Genomic DNA, 11,482 nt, shown 5'->3' on the forward strand with positions numbered 1-11,482 from the left:
CTTACTTATCATACTGGGGAAAACAGCAGGAGTGCCATTTGTTACACAGTTTAATTGCATATTATCACTGGAGGCATTAGATTAACAATAACACTGGTTAGACATGTCACTAAGGTAACAATGTGATCGCTTCATTTTACATGCGCCCTTACATTAACAACAACAAAAGGTTGGTATAAGGACATGCGACAGTGGACGCATCAGCACAATGTACCTACAAGGAGGCATAAAGTGGTGATGCCGAGTTTGTTCATGCTATGTGAGGGCAGCAAACCTAATCCTGGAGACCTTGTACTATGTGAGGGCAGCAAATCTAATCCTGGAGACCTTTTACTATGTGAGGGCAGCAAATCTAATCCTGGAGACCTTTTACTATGTGAGGGTAGCAAATCTAATCCTGGAGACCTTTTACTATGTGAGGGCAGCAAATCTAATCCTGAGACCTTTTACTATGTGAGGGCAGCAAATCTAATCCTGGAGACCTTTTACTATGTGATGGCAGCAAATCTAATCCTGGACATACTTTGTTGACTTGTCCACCAGCCGCCACTTTCTATCCTTTTTTCAACCAATAATAGATCTGTTCCTTATCCAGTTTGTACTGTGTTTTCCCATTATTTCCCTTTTCAACCAAGAGACCGGTTGGGTATCCGGTCTCTACTACTTTCACCATATTATTTCCTCTTTGAATCAAGTCCTAGATTCATGCTACAACTTTTCCCCCTTTCTTCGTTGTTTGAACATAGCCCTAGATTTGAATGCATGAAGTAGCTTTACCTCTAATAATACTAAAAATTTAGGTGTCTTTGGAAGAGCTGATGGGAGTAGAAAAAGATGCACATGCAGACATGTGGGGAGCTGGGGCAGTAGAGCAAGGCTGCTTTCGAAGAACTTATACCTGAGGGTCGCCGGGATGTCGGCGGCGGCAGGTCGGATCTGCGGACAATACGGCAGGGAGGAAGAAGGGTCGGAGGACCTCCCGAGCCGACGCTGTGTCGGAGAGAACGGCATGGGCAGAGGATCGGGCCCCTCCGGCAGCTGTGGGTTTCCTCCCTCAGCGGTGATGACTGCGTGAATGATGCACCTTTTAGTCCTCTACACACACCGACCGAAGGGATCCGGCCGGATCTGTGACCAGCGGTGAGCAGAGAGAAAATGTCGCTACCGCTGTCTTGTTTATATCTGGAGAGGATGAGAGAATGAAGAGAGCAACCCTAATAAAGCAAGCGCTCAGGCCCCTGTGTCCATATATAGTGGAGTGATTATCTTTTTTCTCTCCACAACAAGCGTTTCAATTTGTGTACGTGGCATTAAAGAAAAGAAACTCTCTATTTAAGGTGACTACTGTACGACTCCTACTTACTACTAGTAGTACTACAGTATTGTTCACTTGTGCTCCCCGCCCCTCCATTCATTGAACAACCCCATGGGTGAATAAACATATAGTAAGTACTGTATTTATATAGAACGAACAAGCTCGAACTATTTTCGCGTAGTTAAAAGTTGAGGGCGGGGCTTTTCCCGGGCAGTACGCGCGGCAGTTTTCGGGTAGGCCGTTTGACAGAGAGGCGAGGAGGGTGAGCGAGTGGGGCTGTGCGTGACAGCGCATTACTGCTAGAAAGACTTGTGATATGACCACTCACTATAGTCATGAATTACTGGCGCTCCGACCGGGGTGATGCCCCCCTTCCGTTCCGCGCTCTAATCTGGTGCATGACACGTCGACTGGCTCTCCCACATTTCGGAGTAGTAAGAAGGAGCAACGAATGATGCGGTATATACTAGTACTATACTATACTAGTCAGGTCGGAGGAGTGCGAACCACGGCAAGAGGGTGCTTGGATCCAAGGGACTTATTTTAGTCTGACTAAAAATAGTCTCTTTAAGAGGCTAAAGTTCCAAGCACCCCTGACTAAAGAGGGGCTAAAACTAGTCTTGAGACTAAAATTTTTTAGTCAGGGGTACCCCTACTAAAATGTGGATTAGTCCTCTCTCTCCTCATTTAACTCCTCTCCTTTAACACAGGCGAGTTCTGGATTGGAGGGTTTGGAGGATAATAGATGCTCATTAACTTGATTTTAGTCTCTTTAGTATTTGGATCCAAGCATGGGGAGGCTAGCAAGTTTTAGTCCCACTAGTTTTAGTCATGGAACTAAAACGTATCCAAGCACCCTCCAAATCCGGCAGGAAATAGGGTCCAAAGTAGTCAAATGATTGAGATAGAGCATTTATTGTCAATCTAACCCTGCCATCCATACACCTCTTTGCTTTAGAGTTAGTTCAGGGTTAGAATCTAACTCTAACCTCTAACTGAGTTAAAGTTCTCCTCGTCTCGGTTCATCTCCATCATACTTTCCCCATTCCTGTGTTTTCAGTATCCTGCGAATCAAAGAGGCCCTTTTTTGCGGGAAAAATCAAAGAGGCCCTTAGACTGGTTTCGGTCCGGTCATTTTTTATAAACGTGTTATGTCTAAAATTTAATGAACGTGCTCCGGTTTCCACGAAAATAATCCGGTTTCATGTAGTAATTCATTCATTTATTTATTCTTCTGCGGGGGGTTTGCATGTAATTCGTGAGGTCTGAAATGTAAAGTACCCCGGCATATGCTCCGAGTCATGCATGCACTACGACCCAGATGCTCTATGTCCCACATGTCGGCGAATGGGAGCACATGGAAATAGCCTAGGAGTACATATAGGAGGATAAATGCGTGAAATAATATGTACTGTGAAGCGTAGCCGTGGTTCGAAAAGGAGACCTAAAGTGATGACAACTATGTTGGGGAACGTAGCAGAAATTCAAAATTTTCTACGCATCACCAAGATCAATCTATGGAGTTTACTAGCAACGAGAGGGAAGGAGTGCATCTACATACCCTTGTAGATCACGAGCGGAAGCGTTCAAGAGAACGGGGTTGATGGAGTCGTACTCGTCGTGATCCAAATCACCGATGATCCTAGCACCGAACGGACGGCACCTCCGCGTTCAACACACGTACGGAGCAGCGACGTCTCCTCCTTCTTGATCCAGCAAGGGGGGAGGAGAGGTTGATGGAGATCCAGCAGCACGACGGCGTGGTGGTGGAAGTAGCGGGATCCCGGCAGGGCTTCGCCAAGCGCAAGCGGGGAGGAAGAGGTGTCACGGGAGGGAGAGGGAGGCGCCAGGGCTTAGGTATTGCTGCCCTCCCTCCCCCCCACTATATATAGGGCCAAGGGAGAGGGGGGGGCGCAGCCTTGGCCCTTCCTCCAAGGAAGGGTGCGGCCAGGGAGGAGTCCTTCCTCCCCAAGGCACCTCGGAGGTGCCTTCCCCCTTTAGGACTCTCCCTTTTTTCTTATCTCTTGGCGCATGGGCCTCTTGGGGCTGGTGCCCTTGGCTCATATAGGCCAAGGCGCACCCCCTACAGCCCATGTGGGCCCCCGGGGCTGGTGGACCCCCTTGGTGGACCCCCGGACCCCTTTCGGCACTCCCGGTACAATACGGATAAAGTGCGAAACTTCTCTGGCGACCAAAATAAGACTTCCCATATATAAATCTTTACCTCCGGACCATTCCGGAACTCCTCGTGACGTCTGGGATCTCATCCGGGACTCCGAACAACTTTCGGGTTACCGCATACTAATATCTCTATAACCCTAGCGTCACCGAACCGTAAGTGTGTAGACCCTACGGGTTCGGGAGACATGCAGACATGACCGAGACGACTCTCCGGTCAATAACCAACAGCGGGATCTGGATACCCATGTTGGCTCCCACATGCTCCTCGGTGATCTCATCGGATGAACCACGATATCGAGGATTCAATCAATCCCGTATACAATTCCCTTTGTCTATCAGTATGTTACTTGCCCGAGATTCGATCGTCGGTATCCCGATACCTTGTTCAATCTCGTTACCGGCAAGTCTCTTTACTCGTTCCGTAACACATCATCCCGTGATCAACTCCTTGGTCACATTGTGCACATTATGATGATGTTCTACCGAGTGGGCCCAGAGATACCTCTCCGTTTACATGGAGTGACAAATCCCAGTCTCGATTCGTGCCAACCCAACAGACACTTTCAGAGATACCTGTAGTGCACCTTTATAGCCACACAGTTACGTTGTGACGTTTGATACACCCAAAGCATTCCTACGGTATCCGGGAGTTGCACAATCTCATGGTCTAAGGAAATGATACTAGACATTAGAAAAGCTCTGAGCAAACGAACTACACGATCTTGTGCTAGGCTTAGGATTGGGTCTTGTCCATCACATCATTCTCCTAATGATGTGATCCCGTTATCAACAACATCCAATGTCCATGGTCAGGAAACCGTAACCATCTATTGACCAACGAGCTAGTCAACTAGAGGCTTACTAGGGACATGGTGTTGTCTATGTATCCACACATGTATCTGAGTTTCCTATCAATACAATTCTAGCATGGATAATAAACGATTATCATGAACAAGGAAATATAATAATAACCAATTTATTATTGCCTCTAGGGCATATTTCCAACAGTCTCCCACTTGCACTAGAGTCAATAATCTAGTTCACATCACCATGTGATTAACACTCACAGGTCACATCACCATGTGGCCAACATCCAAAGAATTTACTAGAGTCAACAATCTAGTTCACATCACTATGTGATTAACACTCAATGAGTTCTGGTTTGATCATGTTATGCTTGTGAGAGAGGTTATTAGTCAACGGGTCTGAACCTTTCAGATCCGTGTGTGCATTACGAATATCTATGTCATCTTGTGGATGCTACCACGCGCTACTTGGAGCCATTTCAAATAACTGCTCTACTATACGAATCCGGTTTACTACTCAGAGTCATCCAGATTAGTGTCAAAGTTCGCATCGACGTAACCCTTTACGACAAACTCCTTTTCACCTCCATAATCGAGAAAATTCCTTAGTCCACTAGATACTAAGGATAAGTTCGACCGCTGTCATGTGATCCATTCCCGGATCACTATTGTACCCCTTGACCAACTCATGGCAAGGCACACTTCATGTGCGGTACACAGCATAGCATATTATAGAGCCTACGTCTAAAGCATAGGGGACGACCTTCGTCCTTTCTCTCTCTTCTGCTGTGGTCAGGTCTTGAGTCTTACTCAATACTCACACCTTGTAACACAGCCAAGAACTCCTTCTTTGCTGATCTATTTTGAACTCTTTCAAAATCATGTCAAGGTGTGCGTTCTTTGAAAGTATCATCGGGCGTCTTGATCTATCTCTATAGATCTTGATGCCCTATATGTAAGCAGCTTTATCCAGGTCTTCCTTTGAAAAACTCCTTTCAAACAACCCTTTATGCTTTTCAGAAATTTTACATCATTTCGGATCAACAATATGTCATTCACATATACTTATCAGAAATGTTGCAGCGCTCCCACTCACTTTATTGTAAATACAAGTTTCTAACAAACTTTGTATAAACCCAAAAACTTTGATCACTCCATCAAAGTGTATATTCTGACTCCGAGATGCTTGCTCTAGTCCATGGAAGGATCACTGGAGCTAGCATACCTTTTAGCATCCTTAGGATCGACAAAACCTTTCTGATTGTATCACATACAACCTTTCCTTACGAAAACTGGTAAGGAAACTTATTTTGACATCCATCTGCCAGATTGCAGCTAATGCTAACATGATTCCGACGGACTTAAGCATCGCTACGGATGGGAAAATCTCATCGTAGTCAACTCCTTGAACTTGTGGAAATACTCTTTGCCACAAGTCGAGCTTCATAGACGGTAACATTACCGTCCACGTCCGTCTTCTTCTCAAAGATCCATTTATCTCGGATTTCATGGCTTCTAACCATTTGTCGGAATATGGGCCCACCATCGCTTCTCCATAGCTCGTAGGTTCAGTATTGTCCAACAACATGATATCCCAGACAGGATCACGTCCCACTCTAAAGTAGCACACATCCTCGTCATCCTACGAGGTTTGGTGGTGACTTGATCCGAAGTTTCATGATCACTATCATAAGCTTCCACTTCAATTGGTATAGATGCCACAGGAACAACTTCCTGTGCCCTGCTACACACTAGTTGAAGTGACGGTTCAATAACCTTATCAAGTCTCCACCATCCTCCCACTCAATTCTTTCGAGAGAAACTTTTCCTCGAGAAAGGACCTGTTTCTAGAAGCAATTACTTTTGCTTCCAGATCTGAAATAGGAGGTATACCCAACTGTTTTGGGTATTCTATGAAGACGCATTTATCCGCTTTGGGTTCGAGCTTATCAGCCTGAAACTTTTTCACATAAGCATCGCAGCCCCAAACTTTTAAGAAACGACAACTTAGGTTTCTCTAAACGCTGTCGTCTCAACGGAATTGCGTGGTGCCCCTTTTAAAGTGAATGCGGTTGTCTCTAATGCCTAACCCATAAACGATAGTGGTAATTCGATAAGAGACATCATGGTATGCACCATATCCAATAGGGTGCAGTTATGATGTTCGGACACACCATTACACTATGGTGTTCCGGGCAGTATTAATTGTGAAACACTTTCCACAATGTCTTAATTGTGTGCCAAACTCGTAACTCAGATACTCATCTCTATGATCATATCACAGACATTTTATCCTCTTGTCACGACGATCTTCAACTTCACTCTGAAATTACTTGAACCTTTCAATAATTCAGATTTGTGTTTCATCAAGTAAATACACTCAGCATCCACTCAAATCATCTGTGAAGTAAGAACATAACGATATCCACTGCATGCCTCCGCACTCATTGGACTGCATACATCAAAATGTATTACTTCCAATAAGTTGCTTTCTTGTTCCATCTTACTGAAAACGAGGCCTTTCAGTCATCTTGCCCATGTGGTATGATTTGCATGTCTCAAGTGATTCAAAATCAAGCGAGTCCAAACGATCCATCTGCATGGAGTTTCTTCATGCATATATACCAATAGACATGGTTCGCATGTCTCAATCTTTTCAAAAACGACTGAGTCCAAAGATCCATCTACATGGAGCTTCTTCATGCGTTCTATACCAATATGACTCAAATGTCAGTGCCACAAGTATGTGGAACTATCATTACTATTTTATATCTTTTGGCATGAACATGTGTATCACTACAATCGAGATTCATTTTAGGTGCAAGACCATTGAAGGTATTATTCAAATAAACAGAGTAACCATTATTCTCCTTAGATGAATAACCATATTGCGATAAACATAATCCAATCATGCTCAACACAAACACCAAATCTCGATGGTAGAGGGAGCATGCGATGCTTGATCACATCAACCTTGGAAATACTTCCAACACATATCGTCATCTCACCTTTAGCTAGTCTCCGTTTATTTCGCAGCTTTTATTTCGAGTTACTAACACTTAGCAACCGAACCGGTATCTAATACCCTAGTGCTGCTAGGAGTACTAGTAAAGTACACATTCATATAACGTATATCCAATATACTTCTGTCGACCTTGCCCGCCTTCTCATCTACCAAGTATCTAGGGTAGTACTGCTTCAGTGACCGTTCCCCTCATTACAGAAGCACTCAGTCTCGGGTTTGGGTTCAACCTTGGGATTCTTCACTAGAGCAGCAAACGATTTGCTGTTTCATGAAGTATCCCTTTTGCCTTTGCCCTTCTAGAAACTAGTGGTTTTACTAACCATCAACAATTGATGCTCCTTCTTGATTTCTACTTTCGCGGTGTCAAACATCGCGAATAGCTCAAGGATCATCATAACTATCCTTGATATGTTATATTTCATCACGAAGCTCTACTAGCTTGGTGGCAGTGATTATGGAGAACCATCACTATCTCATCTGGGAGATTAACTCCCACTCGATTCAAGCGATTGTGGTACTCAGACAATCTGAGCACATGCTCAACGATTGAGCTTTTCTCCCTTAGTTTGCAGGCTTAAGAAACTTGTCAGAGGTCTCATACCTCTTGCGTGGGCACTAGTCTAAAATCCCAATTTCAGTCTTCGGAACATCTCATATGTTCTGCGACGTTTCAAAGCCGTCTTTGGTGCCACAATTCTAAACCGTTAGCAATACGCACTGAACTATCACGTAGTCATCAAAACGTGTATGTCAGATGTTTCGTAACATCTACAGACGACGCTGAGGTCCAGCACACCGAGCGGTGCATTAAGGACATAAGCCTTCTGTGCAGCAATGAGGACAATCCTCAGTTTACGGACCCAGTCCGCATAATTGCTACTACCAACTTTCAACTAAATTTTCTCTAGGAACATATCTTAAACAGTAGAACTAAAGCGTATGACATAATTTGCAAAGACCTTTTTGACTATGTTCATGATAATGAAGTTCATCTAATTATTTAATGAACTCCCACTCAGATAGACATCCCTCTAGTCATCTAAGTGATACATGATCCGAGTCAAACTAGGCCGTGTCCGATCATCACGTGAGACGGACTAGTCATCATCGGTGAACATCTCCATGTTGATCGTATCTACTATACGACTCATGTTCGATCTTTCGATCTCTTGTGTTCCGAGGCCATGTCTGTACATGCTAGGCTCGTCAAGTCAACCTAAGTGTTTTGCATGTGTTCCGAGGCCATGTCTGTACATGCTAGGCTCGTCAACACCTGTTGTATTCGAACGTTAGAATCTATCACACCCGATCATCACGTGGTGCTTCGAAACAGCGAACCTTCGCATCGGTGCACAGTTAGGGAGAACACGTCTCTTGAAATTTTAGTGAGGGATCATCTTACTTACTACCGTCGTACTAAGCAAATAAGATGCATAACATGATAAACATCACATGCAATCAAATAGTGACATGATATGGCCAATATCATTTTGCTCCTTTGATCTCCATCTTCGGGGCACCATGATCATCTTTGTCACCGGCATGACACCATGATCTCCATCATCATGATCTCCATCATTGTGTCTTCATGAAGTTGTCACGCCAACGATTACTTCTACTTCTATGGCTAACGCGCTTAGCAATAAAGTAAAGTAATTTACATGGCGTTATTCAATGACACGCAGGTCATACAAAAATAAAGACAACTCCTATGGCTCCTGCCGGTTGTCATACTCATCGACATGCAAGTCGTGATCCCTATTACAAGAATATGATCAATCTCATACATCACATATATCATTCATCACATCTTCTGGCCATATCACATCACATAGCACATGCTGCAAAAACAAGTTAGACGTCCTCTAATTGTTGTTGCAAGTTTTACGTGGCTTGTATAGGTTTCTAGCAAGAACGTTTCTTACCTACGTAAAACCACAACGTGATATGCTAATTTCTATTTACCCTTCATAAGGACCCTTTTCATCGAATCCGTTCCGACCAAAGTGGGAGAGACAGACACCCGCTAGCCACCTTATGCAACTAATGCATGTCAGTCGGTGGAACCTGTCTCACGTAAGCGTACGTGTAAGGTCGGTCCGGGCCGCTTCATCCCACAATGCCGCCGAAACAAGATAAGACTAGTAGCGGCAAGAAGAATTGGCAACACCTACGCCCACAACTACTTTGTGTTCTACTCGTGCATAGAAACTACGCATAGACCTAGCTCATGATGCCACTGTTGGGGAACGTAGCAGAAATTCAAAATTTTCCACGCATCACCAAGATCAATCTATGGAGTTTACTAGCAACGAGAGGGAAGGAGTGCATCTACATACCCTTGTAGATCGTGAGGGGAAGCGTTCAAGAGAACGGGGTTGATGGAGTCGTACTCGTCGTGATCCAAATCACCGATGATCCTAGCGCCGAACGGACGGCACCTCCGCGTTCAACACACGTACGGAGCAGCGACGTCTCCTCCTTCTTGATCCAGCAAGGGGGGAGGAGAGGTTGATGGAGATCCAGCAGCACAACGGCGTGGTGGTGGAAGTAGCGGGATCCCGGCAGGGCTTCGCCAAGCGCAAGCGGGGAGGAGGAGGTGTCACGGGAGGGAGAGGGAGGCGCCAGGGCTTAGGTATTGCTGCCCTCCCTCCCCCCCACTATATATGGGGCCAAGGGAGAGGGGGGGCGCAGCCTTGGCCCTTCCTCCAAGGAAGGGTGCGGCCAGGGAGGAGTCCTTCCTCCCCAAGGCACCTCGGAGGTGCCTTCCCCCTTTAGGACTCTCCATTTTTTTCTTATCTATTGGCGCATGGGCCTCTTGGGGCTGGTGCCCTTGGCCCATATAGGCCAAGGCGCACCCCCTACAGCCCATGTGGCCCCCCGGGGCTGGTGGACCCCCGGACCCCTTTCGGCACTCCCGGTACAATACTGATAAAGTGCGAAACTTTTCGGGCGACCAAAATAAGACTTCCCATATATAAATCTTTACCTCCGGACCATTCCGGAACTCCTCGTGACGTCCGGGATCTCATCCGGTACTCCGAACAACTTTCGGGTTACCGCATACTAATATCTCTATAACCCTAGCGTCACCGAACCTTAAGTGTGTAGACCCTACGGGTTCGGGAGACATGCAGACATGACCGAGACGACTCTCCGGTCAATAACCAACAGCAGGATCTGGATACCCATGTTGGCTCCCACATGCTCCTCGATGATCTCATCGGATGAACCACGATATCGAGGATTCAATCAATCCCGTATACAATTCCCTTTGTCTATCGGTATGTTACTTGCCCGAGATTCGATCGTCGGTATCCCGATACCTTGTTCAATCTCGTTACCGGCAAGTCTCTTTACTCGTTCCGTAACACATCATCCCGTGATCAACTCCTTGGTCACATTGTGCACATTATGATGATGTCCTACCGAGTGGGCCCAGAGTTACCTCTCCGTTTACATGGAGTGACAAATCCCAGTCTCGATTCGTGCCAACCCAACAGACACTTTCGGAGATACCTGTAGTGCACCTTTATAGCCACCCAGTTACGTTGTGACGTTTGGTACACCCAAAGCATTCCTGCGGTATCTGGGAGTTGCACAATCTCATGGTCTAAGGAAATGATACTAGACATTAGAAAAGCTCTGAGCAAACGAACTACACGATCTTGTGCTAGGCTTAGGATTGGGTCTTGTCCATCACATCATTCTCCTAATGATGTGATCCCGTTATCAACGACATCCAATGTCCATGGTCAGGAAACCGTAACCATCTATTGATCAACGAGCTAGTCAACTAGAGGCTTACTAGGGACATGGTGTTGTCTATGTATCCACACATGTATCTGAGTTTCCTATCAATACAATTCTAGCATGGATAATAAACGATTATCATGAACAAGGAAATATAATAATAACCAATTTATTATTGCCTCTAGGGCATATTTCCAACAAACTATAGGTCGCACGCACCCAACTAGTGGTACTAGACATACGACTAATTTTTTCCTCAAAAAGAAAAGAGGCACGAGTGCTCAGTACTCCTATTCTATAAACACGAGTCCCATCTGACAACAGCGTCCGTGCTACAGCTAGCTCTCCTCCCTCGTTTCTCTCTTCTAATTCTAAACTCAGCCGATGCCCGGTGGGCGGGGT

Source organism: Triticum aestivum, chromosome 3D, assembly GCF_018294505.1.
Source record: "Triticum aestivum cultivar Chinese Spring chromosome 3D, IWGSC CS RefSeq v2.1, whole genome shotgun sequence".
NCBI classification, from domain to species: Eukaryota; Viridiplantae; Streptophyta; class Magnoliopsida; order Poales; family Poaceae; genus Triticum; species Triticum aestivum.